Genomic DNA, 23333 nt, shown 5'->3' with positions numbered 1-23333 from the left:
CAGAAAATAACAGCGGAATTATTATAAAGAAATGCGCGAGACGCAACGGGCTCAAGTTACGGTCAGCGAGCAATGCAAGGAGCATGCGTTCTAAATAGAGCCGTCCAAGATCGTGGACGGCGGTTAAATCAAAGCCCATTTAGACCCATGGCAGAGGTCTCTTTTCTCCCGTCAGCGAACACCAGGAAAAGAGCCTCTGCTAGCAGGGAACTGCAAGGGCAATGGCCAAGTCCTCTTTAGTGGAAGAAGTAGTGATGCATTTGACTTTAAGTTGCTTTGCTGCAGACACCATCTGCCCCTTTGCAATGCCGCTAAATCTTATGGCATTGAACATCACACAAACTATATTTTTGGCACTCTGGAGTGTTAACCCTGAAAGTAACACAGTATTATGTCAATATAGGAACCTAATTCAAATGGAGTCATTTTTAATAGTCCATTTCTCAGTTGTTCCAATCCTCTCTTTACATGTAAAAGTGATGCGGTTAGTACGAGGCCACTGGTATAAAAGCCGATGAAACTCATTGAAACAACGAAATGACCTTGACGGTTTCTTTCTGTTCATCCGTACAAAGGCCGAAGATGAGGAGGAAGAGCAAGTAGAACTTGCTTCGACATCAACCAACTGCTTAAATCGAAGCTGATCACCGACTGTTTTCAATCCACATGCCTCAAGCTGGCTTGTACTTCCTTTCGTACCCAGAACAATTAGTAGCTGACCATTAACAACTCCTTGCTCTGTTACCATAATTACCAAAGTAAAAATAAACACAAGTTAGGTATTTTTTTTTGTAAGCCGAGAGGCATGGTTTTGGAGCTCTTTACTTGGCGCTAAGATTTAGTTTGGTTTTCCAGTAAGACTTACCCTCAAACTTCGAGGCGATGTCGTCATTAAAATTTTCTTTGAGCCAATTAAGAAGAGATTCTTTGTTCATATCATCCATTTTCGAAGGAAACGCCTCTATAATAAATTGTACCAAAACACGACTAAAAGCAAAATAGACCGGCAAAAACACTCCAGAGAAGAGGTGCGAAAAAGGCGCCTAGTCTGCGAAGAAAAGCGTAGTCCACCGAAGTGTCACCAAAGCGCGTGTTCTCGGAAAAGAAAACATACATCAAAGGGCTGGCAAGGACATGAAATTTCTGGATTGGGATTTGGCATACAAACACGTACATTGTCCGTGGGATCAATGCTGTGGGAAAGCGGTGCCTACATCTACCGAATATCACCGGGGAAAATTGAGCTTGTGTGATTGGTTTCTGGGATACTCGATCTCATTCCTAATCCGGGCTGCTAAAGGAAATATGGAGGGCGCTCACTGTTCCCGGAGAAGGAAACGTAAAGCAAAGCAATGGTTGAGGGATGCAATTTGTGTCTGTCATTGTGACCATTTGTCTTACAAACATGTTCACTGTCCTTGTGATCAGTGCGGCGGGAAAGTGGTGACTACTTCTACGGAATATCGACATTGGCAAAAAACACGTATTTGGATTATCCTTGGAACAACAAGTGAGCAGCGTGATTTTGTCAGTTCTTACTTATTGGCAAAAAAGCTATCATTTTGACTTTAAGGTAAACATAACCTCACTTTTGCAAGTTTCCATACGTATTGTAATTTAGAATATTATTTTCTAATTTGAGTAAACAAACGTTTTTAATAGTTCTCAGCTGCCAACGACAGAGCCTTCAGTCAACAACTTTTCTGGCCCTGAAGATGAAAGAGTCTTGGATGTGGAAACAGAAGATAAGGAACCCAACAGCCATTTAGGAGAGTTTGAAGAAATTATGGGAGATATCACCCCGCAGCTTACCGCAGTAGAATCCCACAGATCGGTTGTATGTGAAAATTATGCTGCTTTCCATCAAGCCGATCTAACAGCAAATAACAATTTTGAATTAGACACAGAGAGCATGAACGCTAATGACCAAAACAATGAATGAGGTTCAGATTTTAATTCTTATGCTTGTAGATCAGATGAGTGGTTCTCAAAATGACATTTCAGATGCACTGGAATTAGCAAAGGATTTGTATTGTGGCGATGACTCCCATTTGAAGAAACTGTGGCCAAAGACCTGAAAAGAAACAGAGAAACTTTTGAAGGAGAACCAAGAGAGTTGTATATTTGTCTTGACAATTTTCATTATTCCCAGTGGGATGTGATGGATTGTGCTCACTTGCAGGTTTTGTGGCAAAAAAGGAGTCATAAAGTATTATTATCTCGGCCTGCCTGACAAAATTAAGAGGTGGTTCTCAGATCCAGTGATGTGTGACAAAATGCTGGGACATTGGAAAGAAAAGGGACACTGGATCTCTGGAGTTAGAGCTAACTTTACATTGAAGGAATTGTGGGATGGTGGACGCTTTAATGAATTTTCATACTTTTGGGATCCCGAAAAGGAATGGATGTTACCTTGTAAATGTGTTTTCTGTGATGGGATTTTCAGTGCAGATGAAATCAAACAATTTCCTGAAATCAATGGAGAGTTCACTTTAGTGTGTGATGAATGTGGTGCTCGGCAGTCATGCTGTCCTAACTATGCTCGTGGTGATCCACGCAATCTAGCTCTTATTGGTCATTGGGATGGGTGGACACCCTTTGGCAAACGCGGGAAGCATTGTTGTGGTATGTTCAATGAATCATTCCTTTTTCTAAATGAATATTAAATATGATTTAATCATAAAGCTAGGAGAGAGTGAATTACAGTAAATTATATTGTGATAAGCTCAAGAAGCCTTTTTGAAATGATTGAAACAATTCTCTCTACTGGTAGCCTTACTTCCCTCTGGAAGGACCAAAAATAATTGGCTATCTAAACAGTTGTTCATCAAGATTATTTTTTTCTCAACAATACATGTATAAATACACTGTTGGTGTGAGGTTGTATACATAGTTCTGGACACAAAATTTGGCTTTTATTTCTTACAGCTGCAATTGAGGTCCAAATTGCAAATATGTCCAAAGAAGACCGTTTCTCTTCAGATGAGGTGTATGTTGTTGGATTTGTCCCCTCGTCAGAACTTCCCAAGAGTAGGCCACGTTCTATTGATCCATTTTTGCACCCACTTGTGACTGACTTGACTGACATTTTCATCAATGATAAGTATGATACAATCTGCTTGTGTATAAATGCATTCATGGTGCAAAGAGAGAAGTTCTGTTTAACAAATATTTCAGTCTTGGATCAGTGTTCAGCAGCCTTTGAAATGTGCATAATTTCCAGCCCAGAGCAGATATTGATGCCTACATCATAACAGTTATTAATGGTTGATTATATATAGTGTTTTGATAGGTTTCCTCAAAAAATATACTTTTTCATTTGGATTTCATGCTACTAATTGAGGCATATTTTACAGAGGATTGGGCTTACATCTATAGAATGTCAGCCAAAAAAGCAAGAGAAATTATTCTACTCCCCCTTTTATGCTGAGGTCTCCCTTTTTCCTTAGTCTGACTCGATATCAAAAGTAAAGAACCAAAAATTGTTTCTAAACATGACTGCGAGAGTGGGGAGGCTTTCATATTTAAATTTAAACTTGCATACAAAAGGATTAACAAATCTACTGAGATCCAGAACCAAACCTAACTTGCGGCCACAAACGACAGAAAAAGGATTGCAACAATATGTTCTAGAAAAAACTTGTATCGTGCATCTATTAATAACTAACTCGTTGATAGCATTGGCGGCAAATTCTGCATGATCTAAAGCACTTTTGTTGTTCTTTATAAAACAAGGCGAAGGCAAAACAAAAAAAGGTATAATGTAACTAGTCAATAATACTCCAATCACAAGTGCAGATAATTACAAATTCTTAAACCACCAATTCTTGCGAGCGTTAATACGGCCTTGAACAGACTGAATGGGCAAAGATTCAGTTACCTCAGCATTCTTTAAACCACGTAACTCTAACAAAAAATTGGTATCACCTGGCTCTTCTTGTATCCCAAAAATATCATCAGTCCCACTGATTTCACTTAGCAGTTCCTTGGCTTGGAGGCGGCATGTAGGTAGATTGCGCTGGTAATTGGACCAGGTTGCGCTGCCAAGAATAGGCATTGTTGCTGGCACTGGCGGTTGGATACTTTGATCTCCAACAATTTGTCCAGAAATCGCCAGGCCTATCACACAGGAAGCATGTCCTCAAAGGAGTAAAAGTAGAAGATTCATTAGTAAATCTGGTAGGAATGCGCCTAAAATCAGGCCTAAGCTTATTAGCTTTCTTAGCTCTTTTGGCTTTTTTCTTCTCTCTTTGATTTCCGACTTCCTTGAGTATCTTACGAATTCGCTTTTCATCTGTCTCATCTTTGGAAACCGGAATTTGTTTGGATTCTGTTACAAAATCCCAGCCATGCAAATCTGCGAGCACTATATGTTTCATTCTTATGGCAATGGCGTTCTTACCTTCCTCTAAGGCGTTCGCAGCTTCCACAAGTTTACCAGAGTGAAGCGCATCCCCAGCGGTATCAATATGGCTGGCTACTTTTTCCTGATGCTGGTACTGCTCTTCGTTCCCTTTATATTTAAATGTGTGGCGAGCGGAATTTCCAAGACGAATTTTCTTAACTGCGAAGTTGATGGATTCGTCGTTCTGACGCTTAAGCTCGTCCTTGAATGAAGCGAGCTCCGCAGAAAGAAAGTTTTTTAGCTCCGAAATAGCCGGCAAAGGCGCAGTAGGAGGCTGAGAAGGATCAGCACTAAAACCAGAATGCATAGCTTGTATTCCTGGACTCGCCAACAAGTTAAGTTACAGTTCTTGGTGGCTGTCCAGAAGGCGAACGTATTCCTCGATCGAATGCAACGTATTTCAGCTCCGAGGATTAGAGCGTTAAGTTTTCTAACTAACATAAAGTTAGGTTACCGTGACAGTTCTTCGTGGCTGTCCAGAAGGCGAGATAGTAAAAACCAAGAAATTCTACTTTTTATACCAAAGTCATTAGCATATAAGATATGCAGTTACATAATCATGAACAAAAGATTAATACGAAACAATTGTTCAAAATATCTGAAGCCTTATTTCAGAAACATTGTGAATTCCTTGAATTGTAGTAATGCTACGAACCGTAACGAAAAGCGCTTTCCAACTACTCTTTATTCCGTTGGAAAGCATTATTCCCTAGTTAAATCTGGAGCACCATGTCTATGTAGTAGCAGATCACCCAAGTTCCTTACATTAGTCAGAGTTACATTTAGGATTGGTAACACTTCAGCAAAATCACGATTGCTTTCCATCTCGGAAATCAGCAACTGAATGGTGTCTGCAGCAGCCATCAATCGACCAATAGCCTTATGCATATCCTCTAATGACAAGCTTTGCGACCTATCTGCTTCTCCAAACGTTGTTATTGTAGAAAGCAGTAGCTTGAGATTGTCGAAGAATAAAAACAATCCATATTCATTTCTTTCTCTCGCTGTCTCTCGACTCATACTTGGTCGAAGATCACCGTACCGCTGTCACTAGTTGATTTCGCTGAAAGCCCCATCAGGCGTGCGATGCATTTTATGGTTGACCAAATAAAAAGTCCATCTAGTTGACCATATATAAAAAGTCACAGGTTGACCAAATAAAAAGTCAACAGTTGACCAAATAAAAAGTCAGGTTGACCATACAAAAAGTCATAAGTTGACCATATAAAAAGTCAGGTTGACCGCATAAAATTTCAAAGAGACCACATAAAAAGTTAACTTGATCACATGAAAAGTCTAAGAGACGAGACCATAGAAATAAGTAAACAATATTGACTAGTACGGCGCCCCATAAGGTTGTGGGACAAAATTTATTGCTTGGCAATTACAGGGGCCCATTAATTGACAATAACAAATCTTTTTCGGCTAAATCCCTGCCAAATGCTTATAACTTTTAAGTGGACTTTTCAGACAAAATAAGCCTAATACAAGTCTATCTTAACCAGAGCGAGTCGGTTTTGGAAGCGATTTCGGTTTTCCCCGTCCTTGAAGTTGACAGCAAGATGACTTGCTGGGGTTGGATTGCACTGAAGGAGTCATCACTTAATCTTCCTTTCCGATATTTCGTCAAGGAGAAACACCAAAGCTCTTCCGGCGCAAAAAACTCTATTCCAAAGCAAAAAATAAGATTTCCAAACAAAAGGTTCCAATAAAATAGTTTAGAAATTGACCGATCAAGGAGCGAAATCAAGTGATACAAGGGAACAAAAGGAGTGGAAAGTGCGAATGGGTTATCTTATGTGCAGGTTTACGCTACCACCAAATGTGCGGAATTTAAGCAGGGCAAATTTCCTTGGGAAAAGGTCAAAAAGCAGGAACACTAGGAGAGTGTTCTATCAAAAGACACCTCTTTTCCTTTCAAAGTTGACAAAACTGTCCTCAATAGCGAGGTAAACGTCCTATGGGAAGTAGTTGATGGGGAAGAAAAAAGGTGTCCGTTGTCCGTAGCGTGTTAAATTTTGCACGCATATAAGGGCTTTCCCCAGGAACAAAAAGAACTGTCCGCAATAACGGAGTGTCCGTATGACACGGGTTCAACTGTAGTTGGTATCAGATAGGGCACGTTCCCATAAGCTTTCTCGTTTCTGCATTTTAGTGTTTCAACATTATACATCATTTTTGTTTCCAAATGTATTTGAAGGTTTTTAAAATGGAGGGTTACTGAACTATCGTGAAAGTGAAATTTTTGGTCCATTTTTTTTAGGAGATGTAGCGGCTGTAGAAAAAAGCGGAGTTTGAGGACCAACAGCTTTTTCGAACATTATCCTAAGGTTTCTCTTGGGAATTTAATGATGCTGATATACTTGTGGTCGACTGACCTTAGTAGGAAGCAAACTGCGAGCATAATGAAGGTCAGCAACAATCTTGAGTGCCTAGTTTTCCATCGTCTGGAAGAAGTGTGCTCTGTAGATATTGGACGAAAACCCCGTAATACCATTTGGTGGCAGGTATCTCGTCAAATGTGACGAAAGTAAATTTAACCACAAAGCTAAGGTCAGTATTTCAATTGTCTGTTAAGTACGTTGGTAATTCAGGAACTAAAGAAGGAAGAAGGAATAGGCTAATAGTCTTAAGTTAGAAAAATTTATCGCCAAATTTATCGCCGTAAGCAGACCGAAAACCCCAAGGGTAAAATGGAATTTATTGCCGATAAGCTTACCGTTTAGAAGTCCAAATTTCCATGGTGTGGGATTCATCAAGTTGTCAGGATATATCCGAGCAATGGGCAATGGGCAATGGGCAGTGGGCAATTTGCTGTTTTTTTCTGTTCATTCCTTAGCTGCATTGCCATGGTAGATTTTACATGAGAGCTCACGAAAAGCTTCCACAACAGTTGCTAAACGCTGCCGAAGTTTAATTCAATAGCGACCTTAAGATACCCTGGACGCGGCGGTCAAGAGCAGATGGTTTTGACGGGGGAAGCCTGGAGCATGGACGCGGCCACCAGGGCGGGAAAAACAAATTAAGATTTAGCGGGTGGCGTTGAGTCCTCGTCTGACGCGTTTAAACAAATTTTCGTGTTATAATTCAATGGCATCTTTTAAAAAAACTCGCGAAGTCTTGCTCGATTGCTACCTAAGTGATGTTGTATCAGACGAAGAATTTGCTCTGCTTTATGACTCTAGTTTCTCTAAAAACCCCGAATTTCCTTGCGATAAATACGGAGCTCAGTTCGAGTTGGACGACATGGAAGTTTCAGAATGCGAAGCAGAGTTCAGAGTGAAGAAACGCGATATACTAGCCTTAGCAGATGTTTGTGAGGGCATTGAGGGACTTTGTATATTGTTGCATCGTTTGTCTTATCCATGCCGATACTCGGATTTGATCCCACGTTTCTGTCGGCCAGTCCCAGTGTTGAGTATGATTAGCAACAAAGTCTTGGACTTCATCTACGAAATCCACAGTCACAGAATCTTGCAATGGAATCATGGCCTTCTAGATCCAAATAAAATTCAGACTTATGCAGATGCTGCACGAAACCAAGGAGCTGCTCTTCACAATTGTTTTGGGTTTATAGACGGGACGGTGAGGCCTATTGCACGCCCAGGGGAACATCAAAGGATAGTCTACAATGGGCATAAAAGGGTGCATGGCCTTAAGTTCCAGTCACTAGCTCTCCCAAATTGAATTATAGCAAACATGTTTGGTCCCATAGGTAAGCAGCGTGTGTTTTGTTTGCACCCCATCCCAAAAGGGTTAAACTGTGTGATTGTTTTAGACTGATGGCTAACTATAACAGGTGCCCATTTTTCCAAATTTTTAATTTGTTTTTATTTAGCAGTCTTCAAAGAGAACGTTTAAGCATTCATAAAGTTTAGAAATCTTGTTGAAATATTTGTTGTCACATTTTCTTTTATTGTTCGTTCCTTTTCAGAAGGTAGGAAGCATGATGCTAGCATGTTGGCAGAATCCAGATTGCTCGACAACCTACAGCGATATGCAGTTTCACCCACTGGTCAACCCATGTGTATCTATGGGGACCCTGCGTATCCTGTTAGAGTCCACCTTGAAGCACCTTTCCGAAATGTTGCCCTAACACCACAGATGCATGCATTTAACACCTCTATGAGCAGTGTCCGTAGCTGTGTGGAATGGTTATTTAGGGACATATTCAATTACTTTAAATTCATTGATTTCAAGAAAAATCAAAAGATTGGATTGAGTAGTGTTGGCAAAACCTATATTGTATGTGCACTTCTTAGAAATGCCCTTACATGTTTGTATGGTAATGTCACATCCAAGTATTTTGATCTTAGCCCACCTACTTTGCAGGAATATTTTGCTTGAAAGTACAGGTTTTGTTAGGAACATTAGCTTCCTTTAACCAGTGAATAATAATAAGCTATCCAAATGCTTTTGTTTATTCATAGTCATATAACAATCAGTACAAATTAAGACAAATGCCAACAAATATTAAATCAATGATGACTGTTTGAACCACAACATCCATAAAAGTCATCTAACTTGTACCTTTGTATTATTACATTTCTTCAATGATCAAAGAGCTGCAAAATACTTATTCTAGTTGAATAAAAACAAATCTGGTACTTATGATATACTGTAAAGACTAAAGCAAAATGTAAACAACGACATTATGTTTGTACCAGTTATTTGTCGAAGAGTTTTTTCATAAACCCCAGCATCACCTGGTTCTGCTGCTGCATTACACTTAGGATTTGATTCTGTTGATCCTGTTGCTGCTGCTGGTTGGTTAGAACATGTTCAAACAACTTCGCCTGCCTCTCTTGCTCTTCTTTCTTGATCTTTTGTTCTTCTTTTTTCAAGAGAAGATCCACATTTGCTTTCTCTCTGAGAAATTCCAGAGTGTCGTTCCCTCCTTTTCTACCATTTTTGGTTTAGGTGCAACAGATCCTTCAGCGTCTTCTTTTCTCCTTGTTGTTTCGCCTAGCTTTACACAAGCTTGCATTCGCATTCTTTCTCCTAACTTCTTGTCTTCTTCAGCCTGTTTTTTGTTGTTTACTAAGATGATATCCTCCTGCTCCGATGCCTCCCACTTTTCGTAGATTTCTTCGAGGGCCTTGTCAAGCTCAGTATCCTCAACTTCCACTCCACTTGCTTTGTGTTCTGTTTGCGTTTTCGCCCTGTACTTCTCAAGCAAAAGTTTCAGGTGTTCTCTCACAGATTTCTTGGTTACTTGAAACTTGAGGGTCTGATCACAGTTCAGGTTATCAGCAATCTGTTGCCAGACTTTTTCCCTTTCCGTTGTTCTCGCTTTAAAACGATATGGTTCTTTTATAAGGACTTCCCGCACTAAGGCGAGATTATGACCTTCCGACCACTCCATCACGCATAAAACTGCAGGTAAACAAATGAATGAAAATGAATCATGGCGTCTTGTTTAAAGATATGCTGAAGTTTATTTCAAGAGTTTTGTTGAAATCATTTTGTATTCTTCTGGACACATAAAATTTTGAAATGTGATCTTAAGTCAAGAAAGTTATTCCCTTCTAAACAAGAAAATCGTAGAGTAGATTGCATTTATTGCTTTGTGTCGAAGACTCTGCACTTTCAGTCTCAGTTGCCGCCACAATAGAAAACCCGGAAAACCCTTGAAAGCATAAGTATAACGGTCAATCTTGACAGAAAAAACACAAAAACACTTAAGTTTGTCTTTTAAAATAAAATGGATCGACAATCCTGACCAAAAAGGGCAATTTCTGCAATAAAGAGAAGGCAATCAACTTACCGTTTCACCATAGGCAGCCCAAGCTCGCGTCACTACAGACAGCCGTTGAGAATTTAAACGTGTTATAAGACTTTGTATGGGAAATAAAATACAGTCGATTGTGAAGCCTAAAAAATGCTCAATTTAACTTTCATTCAATAAAATGAATCAAAATGACTCACCTCTGGTATATTCTTGTGCCTTTTGGAGTTTATTTTACAGTTTCGGGAAGTCCGTGTTTTCAGTGTTCTAAGACGAAGTCAAGGCTGCACACTAAGATTTCAACTGTTGTCAGCTCCGAGGCGGTTTGCAACTCGAAAACCATCCCAGCCAAGATTTTTTCACCCAAAGCTAAAGCCACATCATTTGCGAACCTCTGTGAATGTTTCGTCGTCAAAAATCCCCACACACTTGGCTGGAAATGAGCATTTTCTGCTTCAGATTCCACGATAGCTGCAACTCACGTGCTTCAGTTCATTTTCCTAAGCGATGCTGGGTTCAGATTTCCAATTCCCATCAGGCCACTGCTCCCCGACTGATCTATATTTACAATTCTGGAACGGGGTTCAGAAAATGACTGAAACAGGATTTACGTGAGCTGCATTCTTTTCCTTCATTTTTTGATATTTGATTATCTGATAAACTTGCAAATGACTTATTCTAAATGACCCTTGACGCAGTCATTGCAAAATTGAATATTCAAAAAAAAGTGCCATTTCCTAAAAATCACCTTCTGTTATCCCTGAATAGTATCCAGCCACATGAGTGACTTGATTTTAATGAAAGCAAATCTTAGGTTAATAGGCACTTTAATAATGGGAACACGCTTTGCAATAAATTGATTGTCCAAATTAACATTCATTACCTTACTTGGGATCACTAGCTTTTGGAATATCTTTTCATGTGGTTAGGACTGCACCTTAAATTTTTGCTATGGTTATTTCAACTAAAAACGTTTTTTCAAAACCTGAAATGCATTCTTTATATGTTCCTTTGCATGCTATCCATGTACAAAAATAACTTAAGTAATAACAAGGAACATTCTCAACAGCACTTATTATTGGTTGCTTGAGATGGCTCACAGCTAAGTCCTTCACATTTCTTCTTGCAACATGGAACTGAAACAAAAACGTTCACAGACATTTACCAATATTGTTTTATTTGCAGTATATACTGGTGTATTCTTGATGGGGCGGACTGCAACCGCCAGTTCATCAAGCTGCATTTTAAAGATGACCCAACACCTGCAAATTTTATGACAAGAAATCCATACACTGGAGGATCAATGGTATTTATTATGGATTGTAAGGTACATATAAATTCATATTGCCTTTCCTTGAAAAAAAAAATTAGTACTTTATTGACATCATTAAAACAGCTCTAAAAATGGAAGACAAGAAATAAAAAAGCACTGCAAACAAAAATATGTCCGCATGGAATAAAGAAATGACAGCCTTGTTTTCTCAAGATTGAGGGATTTAAGAAAAATTCAATCTGGATTTTACTGAAGGCTGGATAATATAACTATTCAAATGAAATTCTTTAGTACTTGAATTTTTTTAAATAATAATTTTAAATGACTTGTTATCTAATGACAGTGTGTACTGATACCGTATTTTACCAAAATTTCTTTTTCATGAATTATTTAAATCTTTCAGTTAACCGAAATTCATCTGTGTCCGAAGCTTATTTCCTCGAGTTAAACTAATAGTCTGGGGCCATGTGTAATCCCGTGGGCATTTCATGAACATTTTAGTTTCTTTGAAGAAATCTATACTTTAAGAGGTGTTGAATCGTAAAAAAGTTGTCTGCAATTTTTTCAAAGTCATTTAAGATTAATTTATGCAAATTAGATCTTTGACCCGCAAAACACCGGGAACTCGAGTCGGGATTTGTTATATATGTCCCAAAATGCTCCCATAATGCACAAAACTGTGCATGCGTTCGCTTTTAAGTCTGTTCTATCATGTAAAGCCTCTGCAATCCCTTTTCCACAGTTTTAGAATTATGACAAAAGTCGAGTGTCATTGCTGTACAAATGTTAATGTTTCGTTAAGGAATGCTTAATTACAAAGCCTAAATGATTTAGCATTAAGCAAAGCATTTCCTTGTCCAATAGAACTTAATTATCATGGTCTGAGTTCCAACCTAGCAGATAGGCCTATATATGAAGGTCCTTGTCGTCACTAATATCCCCTGTTATATGCTCAACTGTATCAGTGTTCCCGCTCCTGTTCGTACATTTCACTTTGCATGAACCACACATATCAGTGCATTTTAGCTTGTGCTTCCTGCACGTACAGCTCATTGTGATGCAGATTCCTTTGCATCCACACTTAATCAACTGCAGTACGGCCTTAGGTGCAGGTGGGAGTGTGGTTGGAACCGGATGCAGTGTATCCCCATCTTGTTGCCATCCGTGTAATATCGGGCTAGGAATGCTGGGATTTGGGTTGTCGCAAGACTTCCAAACCAATGCAACGAGATTAGCACGTCTTGTCATCTGGTGTAGAGTCGCTTTAGTAGGGGGCAGCTGTTCATCTACGTGTTGTTTCTTGCTAAAGAACAACCATCGGACGTCTCCTATGGTTCTTAGCTGTGTCGATGGGATGTACAACTGGCAGACAAAGCGCTCTAGCGTCATGTATATATCATGTGGGATGGTGTCGGTGGTTCCCAGGCTGGAAAAGGCATCGAGTACTGATCGTTCGGCTTTCTTTAATGTATTCCAACAAGACACTTTGCTTTTTCCACTGATAGTGCCTGTCTGATCACATCCTGAAAAAGCGTGAAAGCCAGGTAAAGCCCTCACAAGTTCTTCTCCTACCGCCTCGTAGAGTGGGCCTAGTGGAATACTTCTTCGTTTTCCTCCTGTTCCAACAATGACTGTAGTGTCTGGACAAAGTCTGTTGTAAATCCAGAGCGTCAGAACGAGTACGTCTGTATCTGGACTCTGAATGGTTATGGACGTTGCTCCTCTCTGTGTGGCGTCTAGAGCATGTAGGAGCATACGAGTGTCTGCTTCCTCCTGTTCACTCCTTAAATGCTGAATCGGTAGGCTATTAGAAGCCATACAGTCACCTTTAGAGGTTACTACATACGTCGTCTGCGAGTCTTTCTTGCACTTGATAAGTTGTGCTGCAAGGAAGATAGCCAATGTCTCCTTATTCTGGCTGCAGCTCAAAAGATCCTTCATCGTTGCATTAGTACTGTGCTCCACTCATGCGCCGGAGCCGCTAGAAGAGGCATCATGGAAACGGTGGTCAGCTGATGGGTCAAAGACAACACTTGAGAATTGTATGGAGCCCACGTGGGGATCTTGACTTGCTCCGAGCGAGACCTGATGATTGAGTTGCCTACCGACCACGCCAAGTCATTTTATTCCGCTTTCTTGGTGACATCACTAGATGGTGTAGTATCTAATGTGTAGCCGGAGCACTTTGGTTGCACATTCTTAGGGATATAACACTGTAATATTTCTGTGTCAGGTATTGACTCTTGTGGAAAGGACTTGGTCCTCATAGTCGTATCAATTTCCAGTATAGTTTCAGGATCCTTAGTACGTTTTCGCTGGAACACAACCATTCGGTTGCATGAAGTGTGTTCTTTCCGTCGGGGGTGTCTTCTGAGAAATCGGAATTGTCAACACTAAAAAAGATAAACTGGCCCTTACAGAGTTTTGGAGGAATAAAGATGCTGTGCTCACTGGAGTTGCTCAGAACAGCCTGCGCAAGCTGAGTTTCTATGCGTAGAATCCTCGTATAATTAACTGAAACGCCCAACTCATGTAGAACATTAATTACTGATTTACTTCTCATTTGCAGGTGAGCAAGGAGGCCAACCCCAACTTGCAATGGATACTCGCGCTGGTGACAAAATGTCTTCCCTTCTTCATCTAACTGAGGCACGTATCTGACTTGCCTATCAGTCTTGGTGTGGTACATAATCTGCTGCGCAAGGAGAACTGACTTTCTGTTGACATCTTCTGCTCGCTGCTCTGTTTTCAGTTCAGAAACCACGCCCGAAAGTATCCACTTTAGTAATGTAAAGAGCTTGGTAGGGACAATATCTTGCGCATCTATGTCGAGCATACCTTTGAAGTGCCAAGTATTTGCCTCCTGGATTTCTCTGCGAATTATCTTTGAGCAGTCATAAAGGACTTGAAGCTCGCTTTTAATGTGCGATGACTGTTTAACGGCTTTCTCTATGGCGACGATCTTAGCAGCAGATAGGCAAAAGCGATCGGACTCGTTTCGTCGATATGCACTTATGAACTCGATACCATCAACATTCTCTGCTAACAGCTGCCTCACAAATTTTCTACTAGGAAACCAGTAGCACAGATGATCTTGTAAGATATTCGTGTACACCTTTTGAGCGTCTTCCAGACTCAGTATCTTTCCTTTTTTTAGAAGCTCTTGGTTGAGATGCAGGAATTCCATATCAGCAGCAACTTTGTTTTCTTGCTCAGAATCTTGGGCGTCAGCTCTAGCCTTATCCTCAGGCGTCATGGCGCGTATCACGTGTTTCATCCAGGAGGCACGATGATAATGCACATCTTTCGGCAAAGCATCTTCTGGTTCTATTGTGCTGGTTAAATAAACTTTGTACAAGTCATTGTGGCAGTTTTTAACGAACTCTAAAAGTTGCTTTCTCCTGTTCTCAGTTTGTATTACGTGAACGTCCTGCTTATCGTCGTGTGACTGGCAAAAGAAACGTAACTTCCTATTGAAGGTAGCTGTGGATGAACGTAGGATCCGCTTTGAAGTTTGTTCTGTTAAACCATGGAAAACGACGGGTGTAGAAGAGCCTGTCTGCAAAGCAAAAGATGGCCTCCCAGGAGGACGTGAAAGGATTGAAGTATTTTGTGACAACGCTGCTTTCTCGAATCTCGCTTCAGCACGTTTCAGCATAGCAGAATTTACAAGTCGTTTCCTGCATCTTGCGTGGAAAGAAGCATTATTCTGTCTTAATTCTTCTGCCGATACCCCCTCCAGTAATCTACTGATGGTAGCAAACTCATTTTCACCGTACGCAGTTCTAGAATACGCGAAGTGCAAAACACTTGCATAAGCTTCTTCGCTCACACTCTGAACAAGTGACTCCCTAGTTTCTTCCTGGCAAATAATGCATTTACCAAAGTCAGGCTTCTCCTCAACTCGCCTTTTTTTCGAAGGAATTTCCATGCTCGAAAAACATTAGTCTTCTCCTTGCGAAAATATAACACACTTCTGTTTAATATTTCTGGAATCATCTGTTGTCATTACAATGAAGAGTGTATGAAGAATAAAAAATGTTTTAAAAATGCACACGAGTGGTAGCCTCTCTAATTACGCTTATTGTTAGGTTTCCAAAACCCGTGATCTGGTTTATTTCGTGTCATGCAGCCATTCTTTGCAGCCGTCATTCATGGAAATTCTTATTCACAAATAAACCCGTTTCAAGCATCAAGCGAAGATAATTGTATAAATATTTTCTAGGCCCTGAACAAAGTATACACCTAATTTATTTTAATGATTGTATTGTTTTATTGTGGCAAGGTGATAATAATAAATGAATAAAACTTCATATCTTCTCGGGAAATTGGAAACACAGACGCCCAACTCGAGACAGCACCCTTAGAAATGGGCTCACTTCATTAAAGACCAAAGAAGAATTATAAGTTAGACTAGACATTTCTGGATAATTTCAAAGCCAAATAATAACAATGCATTGATTTACAGATAATTCGTGTACACAGTGGTAATCGTCAGGTAAATATGCTTTCGCACAGTAATACCAAACAAGAAAGAAGAATAACCTGCAAAACCAAATAAGGTGTTAAGTTGTAAACCACAGGAAGACCATCAAAACGCATGCTTTGTCTTACTAGATTCAGACAGGAGTATAATTATTTATTATCTGGAGTCGAAGAATCGACCAAAGAATTAAAAAAAAACTTTAAAAAGTCCAGAATTAGACTCTTAAATTCAATGGGGATTTATTTAAGATATGTAGTAAATAACTGGAGTAAAGCTATTGACCAAGTAAAGAACAAGTGTTGCTAAATTAAAACCTCGTGTTATTATCCTTTTAACATCCGTTCTATTTGTTTAGTCCTTGAAACAGTCAAAATGTAATTTCACTGCAATTTTAAATGCATTTTATTCAATTCAACAAAAGACATTTTCTTGTCAGTCCTCAGCTGTAAAATGACGTCATATCTAATTTGCATAAAACAGGCATACATAGCTTTCAAAAAATTGCAGACAACGTTTTGTTGATTCAATACCATTTACACTATAAGTTTCCGTAAAGAAACTAAAATGTTCATAAAATGCCCAGGAGAATGATTTTTCCGACACATGACCCCGGACTATAAGAACATTCTCAGGACTAGTACCTATAATTTTGATGAGTACCCCCACCCCATCAACCTAGGCTAGGATCCTTCTAGTCTGAGAGCTTGGATACTAGTAATAATATTGTCCAAAACCTGTTATTTGATCCAGAACCAAATAATCACTAATCAACTTTATTTAATTGGCTTCATTCTGATTGAAAAATATAGTAATTTTAGACATTTTAAATAATTAAAACTAAAGAAATTATTTTCCTTCTCTTCTAGCATAACTTCAAAAAATCCGAAACAATGTGGAAAAGAGCAACAAGGCCAAAAAACTAAGATGCTTGAAATTTCAGGGCAAAAGCATCCTTTGGAAACAGTGGAAAGATGCTTTCAACTGGGATCAGTCCAGCTTTTCCCTTCCTTTACACGAACGTCTCACAATTGCTCACTTTGAATTGGATCCAGCTTCAAGAATGCGAAATCACTTGGCTGAGGATGTTCTTAACAAAAAAATGCTTTTTACGATGCAGGTAATAGTCTTACGAATTGCCTTTATAAAATTATTAAAATAAGTTTAAAGTCCCTTTTATCACGATCCATTCCATGAAGAAGTTGAAGCATATCTACCTTTGAGGTGTATAAAGTAATGTTTACTCTTTCATTACTAGATGAAAATGTAGTGTCATTAGGTAATGGGGCAATTGAAGATATTTCTGTAAGAAGCTTAATTGGACGCGTTGTTTGCATTAAGCTATATTTTAATTTTTCAACAAATATATTGATTTGCAGCATAACTGTTAATTTAAATTAACATTAACTTCCTCTGCAGAGTTATCGAGATCACATTGTCACATCAACTGACAAGCAAGACCAGGAAGATAGAACTCCATTGGACTCTTCGGTTAGACTCCTCCAGCACACTTCAGAAACTGTTGACCTTTTCAAGTCTAAGTGTCCAATTAGCACCATCAATGACAACCGGTTGAAAAAGTTAAAGAGTTTCTACACATTCTTGCTGTCTTGGAAGGAGGAAAGTGGAAATGACAGTGCAGGATTTATATCCAGCAAGCTCTGGTTTGACCTACAGTCCATGTGTCTTGGTTTTAATGCACTGGTACAGATTAAACTCAATAAGTTCCCACAGTCCATCATTAAACCTGCTATTGTCAACCAGGATTGTGTTGAAAACCACTTTTGCCAAGTAAGATCTTGCAATGGGCAAAACAATAACCCAACTTACAATCAGCAGCAATCAACACAAAATTCAATTAGATTTGGACAGACTGTTATCAGTAGAAAAAGCAATGTCGGATTAACCTCTGGGAATGACTCTGCTTGCTCTTTGTATATACCCAAGCAATGTTAAGGAATATTTGATTAGGTATGTGAATATCACAATTTTTAATTACATGTAACTTAATGGCTGAGTAACACTTATTTAGTGGTGAAAATAGTTGTCTTTTCTGTAGCACTATGGTAGTGAGAGTGGCTAACACAAAGACTAAAAAGAGTTATATCTTTTAAATCAATCTGAGAGCCTTTTCAAAACTAACCATAACAACTTTTGCATCTGTCTCAAGCATGTCACATGAAAATATCGAATCACATGTATCAGAGTCCTTTCCTTAGATACTTCTATAACCATGAAGATATCTCTGCATTTTGTAAATAGCTCATGTCCATAGTTTTTATAATGCTTTGTAAAATTCTAGAGTGTTGTTAAATCACTTTGTACATAGAGTTTTCCACCATAAAAGAAAAGCAAGGACTGACTAACATAGCATAGTTCATATTTATGTACATAATGTAAATACTTACCTATTTAAGCTCCACACTAGACAGGTGGATCCTCTAAAAGATAAAGTTGACAAAATAAGTGTATTTCTTATGTCTTGGCTGAATAAGGTGATGAGCTTACAATATCTGTGTGAACTTTATTCCTTAATGCCTGACCAAACGCTCGCAACATTTCAACGCAACATCATGCAACAATGTTGCAAGATGTTGCGACATGTGTTGAACGGGGTTGCCTAACGCACGCAATATTTTCATCATTTTCAACGCAACATGTCAATGGTCATGTGCCCCAGGCCCCTGGCGCGCAATAAGTGGACCTAACGCGCATGCACTAGCGCAACAACGTTGCGTGAACGTGGCCAAACGAGTACAACGTCATGCAACATCCAAAATGTTGCACGAAAAATTTGACTGTTTTCAAATTTGATCCAACATGTTGCAACATATCGCAACATATCGCAACAGGACGGCCAAACGTATGCAACGTGTTGTGCCCAACAATGTTGCAAGATGTTGCTTGAAATGTTGCGAGTGTTTGGCCAGGCCTTTAATCATGAAAGATTCTATTGATAACATTTAAGAATCTATACATATCGAAATACACTGGTATGACTGACAAGAGAAATGTATCATAAAATAAGACCACACCTGAATGCGAAGGCTGTTCAGTAGACACTGAGGACAACCTTAAACAAACTCTGCCAGATGCCGCATCCATCTCCGAACTTACAACTGCATACTGTCGGGAGTCCACTGCGGCAGGGACTACTAACCCTCTGTTAGCAGCAATACTTGCTGCCAAGCGTTAGGCAATGTTCTTCTTGTTCAGGCGTCTAATGCGCATAACTCCATAACCTTCACACAACTTGATAAGCTGTGGCTTTGTGTAGCAGTCAGCAAGACCATTGTACTGATGCTTGGAAACAAATGCCACCAGTCTACTGTTTGAAACATATTTCCCATTGGAGGGATCCTTTAAAATCTCCTGCAAATTTATGTAGACTAATGTTTTTGTACATTCTGAGGCTACTGAATGTGATTAATTAAGTAGCACTCAAACACGTGAATTAATGGGATTATGGTATGCCTTTGTACATACTTTCTTACCTGATACGGAACACTGTCATTTTTCTGTGCGTTCTTTTTGTTTCTTTGCAACACCCGTTTTCTCAGCTCTGCCGTTTTCTTGAGGCGAAGTGCCATCCGGTAATCTCGAAGGTACTGGCACCCTCCCATCTTGACATAACGCAAGATGACTGGATGTAGTAGGACATCAATGGTTTCCTGTGAATTATTTACGCGATTTTTGTTGAGTTTCCTATAAAATACACTGACTAATTGGGACAAAGCTGAGTTGGAATTAATCATCGATATATGCCGGCAGAAAGTACACATTACTTTGGTCTTAGTAAGGATAGGGATTATTTCCTACAATGGTATATTCATGGGACAAGAGAACAGAACAGAAATAACTTTCACTTACCTTTCTCTCACTGACATCCTTTGAAGAAAAGCACGCTCGCCAGAGGCTTTGTAAGTTTTCGTTTTTCGCAATCTCCTCATTCGCATTCGTTACCATATCTTGTTTAAATTGTCTTAGTTTCTCTGAGTTCATCAAGTCTACTCGTAGCTGCTCCATGTGAATAAAAACCGCGAAACATGGATCAGATATGTGAACAAGTCCTCTTTCCCTGAACTGTCTTGCCTCTGTTAGTTCAAGGGTTTCCGGGTGACTTGTGGTCTTCTTTAAGTTTTCATAGGGCACAAGAAGAGTTTCCTCGATCAACTCGCACTTAATAACACTTTCTTCTACCTTCTTGAGTGTTCGCGGATCCTTGGTCTGCATATTTTCTCTAGCGTACCTTTTTTCAGACTCAAGGGTCGCTCGAATTGCCCAACCACCTACATGCCTAATTTTGGCCTTACCTGGCCCAGTCATTTCAGACACGTCGAATCTGATTGGCTCTTGTCGTTCTTCCTCTCTGCGACGAGAAATGACGCGAAGGAGCTGACCAAGAAATTCTTCGTACAGCTTTGTTGCAATCTCTGTAGCAGCTGCTATTTGTGGTTGGTGAACTTCTGTACAGTTGAAAAGAGCTTTGATATATTGTTGGAACTGTGGTGAGTTTAAGAACTGGTGAAGTTTGGCGGTACACTCTGTAAAAACCACCTCGGGAAATATTTACAATGACCTCGTCCGGGTTTTCAATGATGTGGTCATTAAATATTTCATACAAATGAAACCAAGTCAAATTAACAAAGGCTGATGCTTTGTCGTGGAGAACTTCCTGCAACTGTTGAATGCACCTATTTTTGTCTTTTGCAAACACAGACAGCAGCTTATCAACTCTCATTGACGCAAGCATTTCACTAACAGCAATTGAGGGCGGGGGACTCGAAAGTTCCGAATCCGGCTTCGACAGTTCACCATACACCTGCACTAAGTCTATCACAGGCTCGTCATCATCTCTCTCAAAATAAGATGCGACGAGTCCATCATTGAGTTCCGAAGGAAAATTGAATGTCTCGTCGCAATCTTTCTCCTCTATGGCATATTTGTCTTTCACTTCAAAGAATTCTTCACAAAGTTCCTTGTTGTGACAACATCGCAGATCTTCTTCTATTTGGTCAATATCCATAGAGCATTCGCGAATAACTCGTGAACTCGGGGGATGTAAATTGGTCGATCTGAAATTTAGTACCTGAAGATTCGCAGGATCCCTTACCCTTGATAGTGCCACGTACGTCAGACCGGGGACAAACTCGCTTGAACAATGAACTACAGCTGCAGATAGAGTGAGACCCTGAGATTTGTGGCAAGTGACAGCATACGCTAGAACGATAGGAAACTGTCGGATGCTGCCTACTATTTTTCCTTCTTTGTTCCTCTTGAACCACGTTTGTTTCTCGATCACAATGGAACCGACACCAGGAAATGATACCTTCAGCATATCGCCTACACACTCTTCGAATACTCCTCGACTACCATTTTTTAGTTCATTGTTCAAATTCCAAACGAGCATGACTGGACAGCCGGGCCTTAAATGCAAAATTGAAGAACCAGGCCAATTCATTCCTTTAATTAGATTTGTGTTCTCAGCCTCGAAAGTAAACTGAGGAAGGGGAAGATTTTGTAAGGCCAAACGATTGTGTAATGCTACCGGCAACCTTTTAAAATAAATGTGGCTCAAGTCATCTTGAACACTCTCCAGTGATCTGCTAAGGGACGTAATGAATTCCCGGGTCTTTTTGCTGCATTTTCCAAAGCTGATGTCTTTCAGTGCGATAAGAAATTCTTCGTGTCTTTGTCGAATGACATCTGTCAGCTCATAGTGGTGCGTTTTGGCGCTTTGGAATACTGGCGAATGGAACATAAATAATCCCTCATCTAAAACGTTTGGAACGGGGCGCAATTGCAGAAACTCCCCTACAAGAATCACTTGCTTTCCAGCAAAGGGACGATTACACTGAGGTTCGCTTAGGCGATGGTGAATGGCATTAACTAGTTCCAGCATACGCTGACTTGACATGCTTGCTTCGTCCCAAATCAACACATCGCATCTTCTTATTCGATCGACATCTCCACTTCTTTTTGTCGACCTCTCTACAAGCTGTCTCCAAGGTAGGTCGGCAATTCCTACACCATAATACGAATTCACGGTCGACGCGACCCCAGGATCGTACACTGTGCAGGCTATACCAGTAGAACATACGACGGATACCCTTTTACCTACTGCCTGGAGATTGCTGATTATTTCTCTAACCACAGTAGACTTTCCAGTTCCTCCTTGGCTGGTAACAAACAAATTATGTCCTTTGCAGGCTAAGCTTACTATATTCGCTTGTCCATGTGATAACTGAACGGTCATACTGGCGAAGAGCCCTGACTAATAACTTGAAAATATCGTCATAAATCTAAACGGGAAGCTTGACATAATATATTACAACAAGAATTTGGTAAAAAAAAAGGCGCCAAACAATGACTTGAAAAGTGAGAAAAGGCAAGCAAATGAAATACAGAACACTAATGCAAGCGAATGAATGAGTATTTACATTAAATAACACGGGCAACACTGCAATTGCTAAAAACATATTAAAGATCATCGCAATAAAAATCGGCAAACAAAAAGGCGCGAAACAATGACTTGAAAAGTGAGAAAAGGCAAGCAAATGAAATACAGAACACCAATGCAAGCGAATGAATGAGTATTTACATTCAATAACACGGGCAACACTGCAATTACTAAAAACGTACAACAGATTATCGTAATAAAAATTGGCAAACATTCATCATGTTGATTTTCTAGCGATCTCTTCGCATTTGATAACATGTTTTGTTGCTTGAAGAAAAACCCGCAGAATATTCAAATTTGGTGCTGTTTGTTTTGTCTGGTGATGTCCCGTCGCGTCGCCTCGCTATGTCATTAGTCGCTTATAACAATGGAGCTCTTCGAGAAGCCTCTGTGGGGATGGGGTAAGTATTGTACATGAAATGACTGTACCTCCGTCGGGTGGAGTTAATTTGACCTCGGACCCAAGCTCTGTGTCCTCGTCGGTGATCACTTGCTGTTAAATTCATCAGCTATCGTGGAATCTGAAGCAGAAAATGCTCATTTCCAGCCAAGTGTGTGGGGATTTTTGACGACGAAACATTCACGGAGGTTCGCAAATGATGTGGCTTTAGCTTTGCGTGAAAAAATCTTGGCTGGGATGGATTTTCGAGTTGCAAACCGCCTTGGAGCTGACAACGGTCGAAATCTTAGTGTGCAGCCTTGACTTCGTCTTAGAACACTGAAAACACGGACTTCCCGAAACTGTAAAATAAACTCCAAAAGGCACAAGAATATACCAGAGGTGAGTCATTTTGATTCATTTTATTAAATGAAAGTTAAATTGAGCATTTTTTAGGCTTCACAATCGACTGCATTTTATTTGCCATACAAAGTCTTATAACGCGTTTATGCACTAGTCATTTGTTTCCCCCACCCCCCGACCACCGGGGATAGTGGGGACATATGGGGAAATTACTAGGGCAATTACGTGAGATTACGCCACAA

The 23333-nt window shown here is 39.8% G+C and overlaps 2 pseudogenes; one reads left to right on the top strand and one right to left on the bottom strand.

The window, feature by feature from the left end:
- Window positions 1–7495: 7495 nt before the first annotated feature.
- On the top strand, window positions 7496–8752 carry LOC138037938 (uncharacterized; annotated as a pseudogene).
- Window positions 8753–9072: 320 nt separating this feature from the next.
- Window positions 9073–9770, bottom strand: LOC138037202 (mRNA export factor GLE1-like; annotated as a pseudogene).
- Window positions 9771–23333: the final 13563 nt, after the last annotated feature.

Source organism: Montipora capricornis, chromosome 2, assembly GCF_036669925.1.
Source record: "Montipora capricornis isolate CH-2021 chromosome 2, ASM3666992v2, whole genome shotgun sequence".
Lineage (NCBI taxonomy): Eukaryota > Metazoa > Cnidaria > Anthozoa > Scleractinia > Acroporidae > Montipora > Montipora capricornis.
The sequence above is the reverse complement of the archived record's forward strand: the minus strand, read 5'-3'. Positions and strand labels throughout refer to the sequence as shown.